Raw genomic sequence first — 15,253 nt, 5'->3', positions numbered from 1 at the left:
ACAAAGTTGTTCACAATGATTTGTTACAGACATTCAATATTTCAACACCAATCCCACTACCATTGCACCTCTCCACTGTAGCTCTGTCTTCCCATTGTTCATCGATTTGCTCGAGTGGGCACCAGTAACATCTCCATTGTGAGACTTGTTACTATTTTTGGCATATCAAATACACCACAAGCAGCTTGCCAGGCTCTGCCGTGAGGGTGGGATACTCTCAGTAGCTTGCCTGGCTTTCAAGAGGGACGGAGGAATCGAACCCAGGTTGGCTGCGTGCAAGGCAAACACCCTACTCACTGTGCTATCGCTCTAGTTGTAATCAATAAAATATCTTTAATAACAGGCAACATATTTGGCATGTGATTCAGTACAAAATCTAAACTTTTGAATTCTGAAAAACATCATAATGCTTTTCTATTTTATAACCGGACATTATTTTTAATACAACACATTTACAGTAAAGCAGAATTTACTACAAAAACTAATTTTATCCTACAAACCTTTATGATTCTAAATCAAATACATTTATTTTACTTTAGCATGACTTTCAAGCACCCTGGTTTGATTTCAGAGAACCTGAAACTATGGCTTGTGAGTTATTTACTGACAGCTGGTTTAATGTGAGCAACTCCTCTCTGACTATGGTTTCCTCTCCCTGTAACCACTGTCAGGTAGGACTTCCCACCGTTCGGCTTAAATTCTTCAGTTTTTTACTGTAAAACTGCCATCAAGTGTGTCAAGTGTTCAATTGCTTCATCCACATGTAATCCATGGAGGTCTAAAACATTCTGTGGTAACAGGGAGGCAAGTCAAAGATCTTTGACTTTCTCAAAGATCTCAAGCAGCAAGGTGACTGGCTTCTCTCATATTCTGCTCATGGAGACAACCCTGCTGAGCATAAAATGTAGCAACATCCCCCCTCTTCCCCCATAAGCTTCTTTTGCTTTGCTATAGCATTCTATCCTCTTCTGCTGGCGCAGGAAAGCCTCTGCCTTGTAGTCATCATACTCTGGGTACTCAAAGACCTGGAAAGATGGTTCCCCTGGCACATATTCAGTCTCTTTTGATTTCATTTCTTTGTCTTTTTCTCCTTAGACTTCGGTGTAGTATGAGAAATGACACTCTCATTTTGGTGAACAAACTCTGGAGCTACCACTGTTTTTACAGTGGAACTGTAAAACACAATTTAGAAATTGTATTGTGTGTTCTAATGAATAGTTGTGGCCCTTGAAAATGTCCACCAGGAAATTTTGATTAATGGCTGGAAATATCTTTTATTTCATTTTATTTTTTAAATTTTATTGAATCACTGTGAGATGGTTATAAGCTTTCATGTTTGGGTTACAATCACACAATGATCAAACACCCATTCTTCCACCAGTGCACATTCCCCATCACCAAAATCTCCAGTATACCCTCCTTTCCCAACCTCTCCCTGCCTCCATGGCAGACAATATTCCCCAGACTGTCTCTCTACTTTTGGGCATTATGGTTTGCAACACAGACACTGAGAGGTCATCATGTGTGTTCCATTATCTACTTTCGGCATGCATCTCCCGTCCCAACTGGTTCCTCCAGTCATCATTTTCTTAGTGATCCCTTCTCTATTCCATCTGCCTTCTCTCCTCCGCTCATGAAGCAGTCTTCCAGCTATGGGGCAATCCTCCTGTCCCTCGTATCTACTGTCCTTGGGTGTCAGCCTCATGTGATGCTATTCTATATTCCACAGATGAGTGCAGTCCTTCTATGTCTGTCCCTCTCTTTCTGACTCATTTCACTTAGCATGATACTCTCCATGTTTATCCATTTATAAGCAAATTTCATGATTTCATCTCTCCTAACAGTTGCATAGTATTCCATTGTGTAGAAGTACCAAAGTTTCTTTAACTGTTCTAGGGCATTCGGGTTGTGTCCAGATTTTGGATATTGTGAGCAGTGCTGCAGTGAACATATAGGTACAGATGTCATTTCTACTCTGCCTTTTTGCATCCTCAGGATATATTTCCAGAAGTAGTATTGTGGGGTCATATGGAAGCTCAATTTCTAGTTTTGAAGGACTGTCCATATTGTTTTCCAGAAAGGCTGGACCAGTAGACATTCCCACCAACAGTGAAAGAGCGTCCCTTTTTCCCCACATCCACACCAGCACTGGTTGCTTTTGTTCTTTTGAATGTGTGCCAGTCTCTGTGGTGTGAGATGATATCCATTGTTGTTTTGATTTGCATCTCCCTGATGACTAGCAATGTGGAGCATTTTTTTATTTTATTATTTTTATTTTTCATTTTTTATTGAATCACCATGTGGCAAGTCACAAAGCTTTCATGCTTAAGTCTCAGTTACACAATGCTCAAACACCCATCCCTTCACCAGTGCACATATTCCACCACCAAGAACCACAGTAAACCTCCCCCCCACCCCCTCACCTCCCCAGCCCCCCCCACTTGTGTAGCTGATAAATTTCACTTTACTTTCTCTTTACTTTGATTACATTCAATATTTTAACAAAAAACACTATTATTGTTTGGAGTCCCCCCCCACCCAAAGTCAGACCTGCTGGAAAGGAAGCATTTGATTGTTTTCCATTGCTGAGAATGAAGAGATATGAGGTCGTGTGGCTACAATAGTGGCCAAAAGGTTTTGGATTTCTGTATTTTAGTATTTTAGTAACTAAGTCCAGAGAAATATCTGCCAGAAGTTGCATCATTGCAAGCTTGAACCTCTCTGCTACTTTATATTCCACATATGAGTGCAATCTTTCTATGTCTGTCTCTTTCTTTCTGACTCATTTCACTCAACATAATACTTTCCGTGTTTGCATATAAGTGGATCAACATAGAGCATTTTTTCATGTGCCTTTTGGCCATTTGCATTTCCTTTTTGAGGAAACTTCTGTTTATTTCTTCTCCCCATTTTTTGGTGGGGTTGGAGGTTTTTTTCTTATACAATTCTACTAGTGTCTTGTATATCCTGGATATTAATCCCTTATCAGATGGGTAGTGGGTAAATATTCTTTCCTATTTTGTGGGCACTTTCTGTATTTTGGTCACTGTTTCTTTTGAAGTGCAGAAGCTTCTTAGTTTGATGTAGTCCCATTTGTTTATGTTTGCTTCCACTTGCATGGTCAGTGCTGTTTCAACCTTAAAGATGCTTTTAGCTTCAATGGAAGAGTCATGGAGAGTTCTACCTACATTTTCTTCTGTGAACCTTATAGATTCATGTCTGATATTGAGGTCTTTAGTATACTTTGATCTGACGTTTGTGCCTGGCATTAGAAAGAGGTCAGAGTTCATTTTTTGGCAGGTAGCTATCCAGTTTTCCCAGCACCACTTGTTGAAAAGGATTTCCTTGTTCCACTTTGCATTTCTTGCTCCTTTGTCAAAGATTAAGTGGCCATATATTTGGGGGTCTGTGACAGGATATTCAATTCTGCAGGTATGTTTCTAGCCCAATACCATGCTGTTTTAATTACTACTGCTTTGTAGTAGAGTTTTAAATAGGGGAAGGTGTTGTCACCCATCTTCTTTTTCCCAAGGATTGCTTTACTATTCATGGGGGTTTATTGTTCCATATGAATTTCAGGAGTGTTTTGTCTATTTCTTTGGAAAATGTCATTGGTATCCTGATAGGGACCACATTAAATTTGTATAGTACTTTGGGAAGTATTGCCATTTTGATCATGTTAATTCTTCCTATCCATGAGCAGGGGATGTATCTCCATTTCCTAGTGTCATCTTTTATTTATTGAAGTAGTGTTTTGTAATTTTCTTTGTATAGGTCCTTTACATCTTTTGTTAAGCTGATTCCAAGGTACTTGATTTTCTGAGGTACTACTGTGAATGGGCTTGTTTTTTTAATGTGTTTTTCTTCTCTTTCATTATTTGTATATAAGAAAGCCATGGACTTTTGGATGCTGATTTTGTAGACTGCCACCTTACTATATTGACTTATTGTTTCTAGGGGCTTTTCTGTAGAGTACTTAGGGTTTTCTAAGTATAGTATCATATCATTTGCAAATAGTGATAACTTGACTTCTTCCTTTCCTATCTGTATGCCCTTGATATCTTTTCCTTGTCTAACTGCTATGGCCAGGACTTCCAGTACTATATTGAATAGGAGTGGCGAAAGCTGGCAACCTTGTCTTGTGCCTGATCTTAGAGGGAAGGTTTTTAGTTTTTCCCCATTGAGAATGATACTTGTCATGGGCTTTTGGTAGATGGCTTTGACTTTATTGAGGGAAGTTCCTTTAATGCCCATTTTGCTGAGAGTTTTCATCATAAATGGGTGCTGGATCTTGTCAAATGCTTTCTCTGCATCTATTGATATGATCATATGGTTTTTATTATTTCTTTTATTGATATGATGAATTATGCTGATTGACTTGCAAATGTTAAACCATCCTTGCATCCCTGGGATGAATCCTACTTGGTCATGGTGTATGATCTTTTTGATGAGTTGTTGGATTCTATTTGCTTGTATTTTGTTGAGAATCTTTGCATCTGTGTTCATCAGGGATATCGGTCTGTAATTCTCTTTCTTTGTGGTATCTTTGTCTGCTTTTGATATCAGGGTGATATTTGCTTCACAGAAACTGTTTGGAAGTGTTTTTGATACTTCGATTTCCTGGAAAAGCTTAAAGTGGATTGGGAGTAAGTCCTCTTTAAAGGTTTGGAAGAATTCCAGGCTGGAGTGATAGTACAGCGGATAGGGCGTTTGCCTTGCACACGGTTGACCCGGGTTCGATTCCCAGCATCCCATATGGCCCCCTGAGCACCGCCAGGAGTAATTCCTGAGTGCAGAGCCAGAAGCGACCCATGTGCATCACCGGGTGTGACATAAAAAGAAAAAAAAAAGGTTTGGAAGAATTCACTAGTGAATCCACCATATGGGGCAGGATATTGTGCTTGTTAAGACTTTATATTACTGTTTCAATTTCCTTGATGGTGATATGTCAATTCAGGTATTCCAGGTCTTCTTGGTTCAGCCTTGGGAGCTATAGGAATCGAGGAATTTATCCATTTCCTCGAGGTTTCCATGTTTCATGGCATAAAGATTCTCAAAGTAATCTCTGAGGATCCTTTGAATTTCTGTAATTTCTGTTGTAATGTCCCCCTTTTCATTTCTGATTCAGTTTATTAGGGTTTTCTCTCTCCCTTTTTTTGTGAATCTTGCTAGAGGTTTATCGATTTTGTTTCTTTTCTCAAAGAACAAGCTCTTGGTTTCATTGATCTTTTAGATTTTTGTTTGTTTGTTTGGTCTTGCAATTTCTGCTCTGAGTTTTATTATTTCCTTTCTCCTGTTTGATTGGGCTCCTTTTGTTGGTCATTCTCCAAGTTCTTAAGCTGTGAGGTTAGGTTACTTATGTGGGTTCGCTCCTCCTTCCTAAGGAATGCTTGTAGAACTATAAACTTTCTTCTTAACACAGCTTTTGCTGTGTCCCATAAGTTTTGGTAACTCATGTCCTCATTTTGTTCGTTTCCAGAAATCTTTTGATTTCCTCTTTGATTTCCTTTCTAAGCCAATTGTTGTCCAATAGTGAGCTCTTTAATTTCCAGGTGTTTGATTTTGTTTTCTGTTTGTGTGTGTGATTTATTTCTAACTTTAGTGCATCATGGTCTGAGAATATCATTGATACAATCTCTATCTTCTTAATTTTATGGAGGTATGTTTTGTGGCTCAGCATGTGGTCTATCTTGGAGAATATTCCATGCACACTTGAGAAGAATGTGTATTCAGATTTTTGAAGATGAAGTGTCCTGTATATATCTACTAAGTCCCCTTCTTCCATTTCTTCCCTCAGATGAAGTATGTCTTTGCTAAGCTTGAGTCTTGTTGATCTATCAAGAGGTGATAAAGAGGTATTGAAGTCTCCCACTAGTATTGTGTTGCTATCAATGTCTTTCTTCAAGTCTATGCCTAGTTGTTTTAAGTACTTTGCTGGTCCCTCATTAAGTGCATATACTTTTAATATTGTAAGTTCTTCCTGTTGTACAGATCCCTTTATCAATAAGAAATGACCTTCACCGTCTCTTGTCACCTTCTTCAGTCTGAAATAAATGTGGCCTTATACTAGGATGGCTACCCCAGCTTTTTTATTATGGGAGTTGTTTATGGCTGGAAATATCTTAAAGAGCTGCTTCTCTTTTATTTTAGTGGCACAATCTTTTTCAAACATAAGTGGATCCCTTTTCAAACCATGCTTTTCCCGTAAGGCAATTTCTTCTGACATTATTTCTCTGAGTGAAACTTCTTTAGTTTGAGTATTCCGATGATCCAATAAGGGTAGCATTTCGGATGCTGCTAAAGTCTTTAGAGATTTTTTGCCTGTTTTCTGTTCAGTACTATCAAAACCACAATGTTCAACCAGGGAAGTATCTCGTGTAAGTTTGCCCAAGAATATCTCTTCCTGTCACTGTCATTCAATTACAGACTTTTTCCATTTCTCATGAATCACTTTAGCTAGATTGAGATCTATATGAACCACACAATCCTTAACTGTTAGAGATACTGAGTCAATACCAACAGGACCAAATAATTCACTGAGTTGACAAGCCAGTTCAGGGGTAATGCCAATTCCAGACAGTCTATAGTCAGAGATTTGGCCATCACTGGTGTGGCACTCAACATCTCTGTTTTACCTTCTTCACCACCACCAGCTGACAAAGTACTCCCTGTAATTAAAAGTTTCTCCATTTCCTGTTCAACTTCATTCATCAATTCTTCTGTATTTTTAAATTTCCCATGATCCTTTGGAACTTTCATTTTTCCTCATTTCAAAAAAGTTGGTGAAATAAGTTGTTTCATTTAGTGCAAGATTTGATGTGCTCAATATAAAGTTATTAGACAAATTCAAAGAACATCTACTGTCTCCAATCTCTTTGACTTCTAGATTCTCAATTTCACTTTTATCTTTATCAGCAGTAGCTTTGAGAATACCTGGAAATGACTGCTTAGCATTATATAATCCTGAAAGTTCAGCATGACTATAGTTAGGGCTTCTTAGTGTTCTTTAGATCTGCATTGCCATTAGAAAATATACTCGCTGTTAATGCAGGTTTGTCAGTGGTGTGGCTCTTGTTTCTGCCTGTTCTAAGTTTTTTTTTTTCTGTAGATCTCATATTAGTGTCACCGATACCAATTCCATGACTATACTCTGGCACAGAAAAATTAGAATCCTCAAAGGATCCTCTTTGGCTAATAATTTCCTTCAAATTTAGTCCCAGAGAAAATGACCCAATTTGTCCTTCATCATAGAAATTTTTATTATACTCAAATTCTGTATCCTCACATAATTGCACCTTCCCACCACCATTTCCAATTTTCCCAACCACCTCTTAAGCCTGCCCCCTCATAGCAGTCCCTCAATAATTTGTTTAGTATTGCTTGTTATAAATAATTTGCTAAAAGAATGATCAAAAAATGTTTCCTTAGAAGAAAGTGAAGATGTTGTATCTCACCATGGAGCCATTAAGCCCTTGTATAAGAGATTACTATGATGTTACAGTTTAAGCTTTCTGTGTTTATATAAATATTTTTTCTTCGTTTTTGGTTCCCTCCCATCACCACCCACCCCCTACCTGCCTTTATGGCAGACACTTCTCTCTCTCTCTCTCTCTCTCTTTCTCTCTCTCTCTCTCTCTCTCTTTCTCTTTCTCTCTTTCTCTCTCTCCCCCTCGCTCTCTCTCTCTCTCTCTCTCTCTCCCCTTTTGGGCCTTGTGGTTTGCAAAATTGATACTAAAAGATTATCAAGAATATCCCTTCCCTACTTTTATATTTGGTTAAGAGAGATGGCTGCCTTCTGCATTCCATCCTATCCAATCTGGTGTGCTATTCCTGGTTTATCAGTGTTACAGAGTTTGAGATGTTGCTACTGGAAGTCTGACATTTTAACAGGATAATACAGATGGAGTTAAATTTTTTACTGAATGGTGGCTTTGGGGTGTGTACATTATGCAGAGCTTCCAAAAGTATAGGCAAGTACAGGAAGGTAGACTATCTCTGATTCCTGAAAGTCTGGAGATTTCAGTCACAAAAGCTGCATACCTGAGGTTTTCAACAGATTAATTTCTGAATGAGGCTCATCCCGAGCAGTGGAGTCTGGCTAGGACCATGGCTGCAATTGTGCAGTGTGGAGGTTTTTGGCTGCAAGGTCACTGTTTGGATGGGTGCTGGGTTATTAGTCCTCCTTTGGGGTGATCTGAAAAACACAGCCTTGAGAGAAACCTGAGAGAAATTCTGCAACTTGTTGATCTCTTTCAAGATTTATTTACGAGTCTCTGGATCATGGCCAGTGAATGAGCTTCCTTGGTGCTGGAGTCAGTTCATGGGCCTCTGGGAGCATTTTTTTATTGGTGGAGTATAAGCACATGATTCAATCTATGGTAAGGCAAGAAAGAAGACCCATAGGATGGACTCTGGACTAGTTTCTTCACTTTTCAAATCTGCTGGACTACTTCAGCCCTAAATATGGTTCAGGCATACTCTTCCTCTTGCCAATTATTATCACTGTGGGATGGAGGTGGGTTGCTCATCCTGCCAGTGCACTGAATGCTCTTTATCAGGCTCTCCAGGTAGACTCTCTATTACTTTTCTTGTGACCAGAACAAAGAATAAGACTACTGGGGCCAGAGAGATAGTACAATGGATAGGATGCTTGCCTTGAACACAACCAACATGAGTTGATTCCCTGGCACCCCATATGGTTCCCCAAGCTCCTCACAAGTGATTCCTGAGCTCAGATCCAGGAGTAAGCCCTGAGCACAGATGTATGGGCTTCCCCCAAACCCACTTCCAAATAATAATAAGACTACTATATCTACTTTCCTCCCAGAAGCAAGAGGTTTTAGTAAGTATGTTCACCTGTGTTCAAGTGGGGCATGAACAATGGGTGACTTTTAGCAGTCAAAGGAAGTATTACATATGTGTGTGTTGTGTGTGTATGTGTGTGTGTGTGTGTGTGTGTGTGTGTGTTTGGGGATGCTCAGAGCTTAGTCCTGGCTCTACACTAAGGAATTACTCCTGATAGTTTTCAGCAGTCCATGTAGAGTTGGGGATTGAATTGGGCTGGGCACAGAGAAGGTAAGTGCTTTACCTTCTGACATCTCTCTAGCTTCAAGAGTGAATATATTGTAGAACTTTTAGAATGTTGGTTCACAGCATCTCTCCTATACTCCTCAACATAGCCTTTTGTATTCTATTTTCTCTCACGATTCATTTGGTTTTTGTTTATCACTCAGACAGAAGTATTTTTCTGTACCTATTAAATCTGTTCTGAGTATCAGTAAAGTAGATGGCATGTGAGCAGTGTACAAAGTCAACTTTCACCCATCTATTCAACTTGAGAGTCTGGCACATATATTTTAGTGATTGCAATTACTTTCTAACAGACTGCAGGAAAAGTTCTTTATGTCAGTCAAAAGAAAAAACCAATTTTCACAAAATGATAAAATAATTCAGTCCTTCTTATTTCAGCTTTTCACAAATAGTAAACACTCTTTCTTTTGCCAGAAATAATAGCCAAGTACTTGTATTAAAAACTAAATGTATGTGTTACAATGCAGGCTTAAAAAGCCAAAGCTAAAATATGCTTTCTTCTATGGACAATATGTTTTTTTCATTACTCTCTATTAAAAAAATAGTTTCACCTGGTCTCATTACCCAACTTGTGGAAAGAATACTAGAGGAGGAAAAACTGCCATTTTTCTCAAGAACTTCCTTCTGCTCACAATCATAAGGGAGACCATTTGATTTTTATTACTTAGGTTTCCAAAGGACCCCATTCTTTGTGCTCCCTCACACACCTGCCTCATCACCAACTCATCACTATTTTGGTTGGATGTACTTAGGATACAATTCCTTATAAAATATAAGTGATAAATAAAATCCATATATGTGACCCCCAAAATTCCATTTAACAGTATGAGTTTTTGATCATGTTTTTTTTCTAAGTCCCTAAATTATTTAAATCAACATCCCTATGGTCAGTTTTTGGTGTTTGTGATGTAACTTTGCTAGGTAAATACCTAAAGGGAGATCTGTAGGCGTTAATCCTGGAACACACATCAGAGTCGTTCCCATATGAGACCTACATGTGGAGGCTAAAGCTCTTCATAGGTGCTTCATATTTCATAGCATTCTTGTTTCTGAAAAGGACTCAATTGTAGGAAGAACAATTCCATACAGTAATAAAAGGATAACTATAATCTGATGCCTATAAAATTGGTTCATTTTCATACCACTTATTTTTAAATCATGCTGTCTTAAACCATCTTTGAAGTTCTATGGTGTTATCTCCCCATATGTCCAAGATCCCAGATGTGGTTAAACAGGCTTCCTGAAATGGTATGATTTCAAAAGCTTCATGACGCAATTGCATAATTTGTAATATCAAGTGAAGAGAGACATTATATGAAGTCCTCAAATATCTCTGATCCCAATGCTAAGGCAATGTCCTCATATTTTCAGCAGAGGAATATCAAGTTGAAGGAAGGGAATTGTGTTTTCAGATGTCTAAGCATTGGTACCACTTAGAAAAACATCAATATTAAGGTTCTTTCCAATCTCAACAGAAAGGGAAGTAAATAGCAGAGATAGAATTTCTGGTAGATATAGGTATTTCATCCATTGATACTGCACTCTTTGGGGGAACTTTAGTTAGACTGTGACATCCTTCTTTTCAACAAAGACAAGTCACGGGAAGGAAATTTGGAGTCCTAGTAATTTACCTCAAATTGTGGCAGGAGGGAGCTGGAGAGATAGTACCGTGAGGTAAGGGTTTTGCCTTGCATACAGTCAACTCAAGTTAAATCCTCAGTATCCCTTATGGTTCCCCCAAGCCTGCCAGCCAGGAGTAATTCATGAGTGCAGAGCCAGAAGTAAGCCCTGAGCATAGCCAGCTCTCTCTCTCTCTCTCTCTCTCTCTCTCTCTCTCTCTCTCTCTCTCTCTCTCTCTCTCTCACACACACACACACACACACACACACATACCACACACACACAAACTCACACAGGTGGAATGAGATTAACTACCATTGTAGTTGTTATTTATGTTCCTTGGGTAGTAAGAGTCACAGCTTCATTTGGAAAGGATTTGAAACTGTTTCTTTGAGAGAGTTATGCAGAAGGCTTTTGGAAATGTTGGGAGCCTTCTTATAGGTCATCATTCTCATTTAAAGACAATTGTAAAAAAATTGAGTTCTCACAATTTGGATAGTGTCATGGATTGAGTCATGTTATCTGAGAAATGATACTTTGAATCTTATCCCCTGGAACCCTCAATGAGACCTTTTTTGGAGGTAGTCTTAATCAAGATAACCAAGTTAAAGGAAGGTGATGGTGTGTACCCTATGCCATGACTGCCATCTTTATAAAGAAGCAAAATTTTTAACATAGAGACATGTACACATTGAGTACCTTTATGATTGGGATGACGCAGGTACAAGCTAAGGGATATCTAAAATTGACTAAAGACCACCAGAAGCTAGAGGAGTGGATTCCAACAGGTACTTGTTCACGCTCCTCAGAAGGAATAAACTCTGCCAAGATAACTTTGAGCTATGGAACATTGTTACACTAAATTTCTGTAAGACTCCCAGTCTGTGATCCTTTGTTACAGATTACCTGGGAAAGAAATACAGGTGCTAAACTAATCATAGAAAATAATTCAATTCTGAACAAAATCAGTTACTGAAAAGATTTCTATTCCCAGGCTTTGTGCAATTGATGAGTTGTACTGAAAAGATAAGACTTTAAGTCATTTTCAGGATCCGAATAATGGAAATTGCACCTTGTTCAAATTGGATAATAAATACCAGTCTATGAGCACAACCATCTCTTGTGAGAGTAGTGAGATAGTACCCCTGTGTTGAACCACTCACCCGGTCTTTGCATGATGCCTGCCCCTTGGTCCTTTACTCATCTTTGTAACTTTTCCCTCCTTCAAAGGTCACACCTGCTTTGCAGATGGCAGAATTTAGTTAGTCAGCCTCCTGGGATTAGAGTAAGGGAGAGAAGAAGGGAAATCATTATAATTCTTCAATCTTAAGTAAATCCAGCTATTACTGTCATAACCTGAGCAAATGGTTCTCCTATGAGAGTGCATGAGAAATTTCAACTACTGGGCAAGAGCTACAATTGTCTCCTCACCCCACCACCATTTTTTTTCTTGTTTTGAGTGTCTAACTTCTGCTGGAGGCAAATTGAGCTGCTGAATCATTAGGATGAATGCCCAGTCCAAAGGTATCTGCTTTTAGTGGAACATTTCTTTGGATAATCTGTTTTCATCACATGAAGACCTAAGCCAGTCAGTTAACACAGAGGAAATATTAAAGGTAATATTTTTTCATTAAAGTAAGACTCTAGATAACCCAAACACTATTCTTTTTCACTTAACCACTAAAGTGAAAGCAGTCAACAAAGTCTTATTGAGGAAGGAATAAGGAGAAAATTGATTTTAAAACAAATGCCTCTGATATCATTTCTAGGAGACTAGGAATCTAGTCAATTTCAGTATTTCATCTTTTCACATCCTACTGAAGTACTTACCAATCCCTCCTACCCCAGTTCAATTCATTTCAGCTTATTCCTACCTGCTGTCTCATCTAAGAAAGCATACAAAGAAGAAAATGGGGAAATTTAAGGGACGCCAAATTATGCTAAAGAATTATACTAGTCATCAGAGAGTCTTTATTGTTTTACCATTCTCTGTTTGCATTTCAAATATCTCCCTTCTGCCCCAAATTTAAAATTTGGATTAAGCAATACCCACATAGTCAGAGACAACCAGCCCAAGAAAATGATCTCATAATTCCAAGGACATACACTTTAGATGAGAAACTAAACTTATTATGACTAGAGTTTCTCCCTGCAATGCAGAGGGAAAAAATAAGTAATTCTGTGCACACAAAGGTCACAGATTTTCAGGGATTGTAAGAATTTCTCAGGCATGCAGACTTTTTCCCTATTCCTGTTGGGAGTGTGGGAGAGTGAGGCTTACTAAAAGAGGCCCAGACTGTTGCACAAATGCAATTGTCCTGGCTGTAATAGAAATCACTCATCATTTTAATTCCTATACCTCAGTGATCTTTGCTCTTGCTTTTCTGTCTTCATTTTTTTATTGTTATTCATCCCTTCCTGATCTAAACAGAGTTTTTTGTGATTCAATTTCTTCTGATTGTTGCAAAATTGATTCATTCTAACTTAGAAATCTCTGTGTATGTGTTTTCTCAACACAATAATTTACTCAATTATCTAACCATGATGGATTGTTTTCTATTATCATTCATATTTCCTCTCCTACCACGCCTTTTAGCAAAGTGCTAGACATGCTTCTTCCTCCTACAAACGTTCATCGTCTGTCTATGGGTCTGTCCATAAATATGGAAGGAAAGAATTTCTTCTTAAATAGCTAGTGTCTGGATTCTGTCTCTTGGAGCCACATTAACATTTCCAGTCATGGCATGGCAATTGAATATTCATACCTAGTTTTTCATCAACTATTAATTATACTCTTTTGATATATGGCTGAGGGTCAGTGTCTAATTTCTTATAGCCAGCAATGATTGGGATTTTCATGTCCTCCTTGAATTACCCTGTAGCTATTTTTCCAAGTTCGATTCTCTTTTGTCCTCCTAATATCTAATCTATGGAGATAAAATTGCTTAGTACAAACATCTTTTAAAAAATTGTATTTTTCCAATTTTTTCCCATTGTTTACACTTACATTTGGTCAACGTTACATTTTTTTTATCTCCTTTTTTAGGATTTCTCTTAATTGCATCAAATACCATCAGGCTAGAGAGAGTTTCTCAATCTCCACAATTTGTCTCTGAAAGGTGCCAGAATAGGAGAATCCATTAGGATCCTGAAACTGTATGCTATAAAGAGCACAGGGATGCATTTAGCAAACAATAATGATGACAATTTTAGAAACAAAGAAAGGGGCTGGACAAACTATCCCCTGAGGCTGGGAATTAATTGAAGGTGGTAAGTCACCAGGATAGAGGTTAGCATTTCTCAGTCCCAATTTCCATCGGAGTCAAATCTCTCCATTTTGAGTGTAAATCAAAGCAGGGAGAGACAAAAATGCGGGGATTATTTTTCTCTTGGCTTGGGTTGAAAAATAAAGAAAACAGCTAATACCCTTGGTGCAGGCTCATTCTAAGAGAAGTGCATGCGAAACATTTAGATACCTTTTGAAATCTATACATGCTATTCCTACCTGCTGTGCTCAATTTCAGACTCAGTGCTGTCATTAAGGAAAAATAGCAACCTTTGTTCTCTCCTCCAGGCACAACATGTTGCACTGTTTTTTGTTTCCAGGGGGGGAAAAAACCCCAGAAAACCCTCTCCATTATTTTTTTAGACCAAGAAAGTCAGATCAAGTCTTCTGTGTCTCTTGTTCTTTTTGTACACCAGAACAAGACGCACCATTGCTCTGGATCCCTGGGCAAGATTTTCCTTCGCGTATTTCAAAGTCCCTTATGAAGATGTCAGGCCACTTACTGTAACGGATGGTTTTCATTCTCAGTGCAATAAAGGCACATTCCTGAGGCAGACATTTCTGTCAGAGATGGCAAACATCACAAGTTTCAAAGATGTAGTTCACATGTACATCCAAACTATAGAAATTGAGAATCTGAGAGGTATATTTTATGCAGGCTAATTTTTTGTGAATTAGCCTGCATTTTAAATGCCCGGTTTTTCAACATTTAAACATAGCAGAGAGACGAGTCAAAGGAAAATACACACACAAATGAGAAATTTAAAGGCAGGATATATTTTTAAGTGGATTGAAATAATAAGACAGGCATGTACTTCAGGCAGACACCTTTAGCAATGACATTCTGGATTAATGAAGTGAAAAGAAGATCCAAAGAGAAATCACTCTGCCTCCAACCTTTTGCCTGTCCCAAAGTGCTAAAATGGAACCTCCTTTGGACGTTCAGGAACTGCTGCCCAATAAGGTGCCGAATGCCAGCACCCTCTCTGGAAGGCAGGACCCACTCAGAAGAGCAGAAGAAAGGCCATTATAAGAATATTGAAGGTGTTGGGGGAAGGGGGTGGGAGGGGTGTGCTGGAGCAAGAGCACAGTGGATAGAGGCCTACCCTCGTTCCAGCATCCCATATGGTCCGCCAGGGGTAATTCCTGAGTGCAGAGCCAGGAGTGACCCCTTTGCATCGCCGGGTGTGACCCAAAAAATAAAACAAAACAAACAAACAAACAAAGAATATTGAAGGTCTGAAGGTCCCCCAAACA

The 15,253-nt window shown here is 38.7% G+C and overlaps 1 pseudogene; it reads right to left on the bottom strand.

Annotated features, from left to right (window-relative positions):
* Positions 1-442: 442 nt before the first annotated feature.
* LOC101544773 (NEDD4-binding protein 2-like) overlaps positions 443-15,253 on the bottom strand; it is a 47,146-nt pseudogene continuing 32,335 nt past the window's right edge.

This window comes from Sorex araneus, chromosome 4 (assembly GCF_027595985.1).
Source record: "Sorex araneus isolate mSorAra2 chromosome 4, mSorAra2.pri, whole genome shotgun sequence".
NCBI classification, from domain to species: domain Eukaryota; kingdom Metazoa; phylum Chordata; class Mammalia; order Eulipotyphla; family Soricidae; genus Sorex; species Sorex araneus.
The sequence above is the reverse complement of the archived record's forward strand: the minus strand, read 5'-3'. Positions and strand labels throughout refer to the sequence as shown.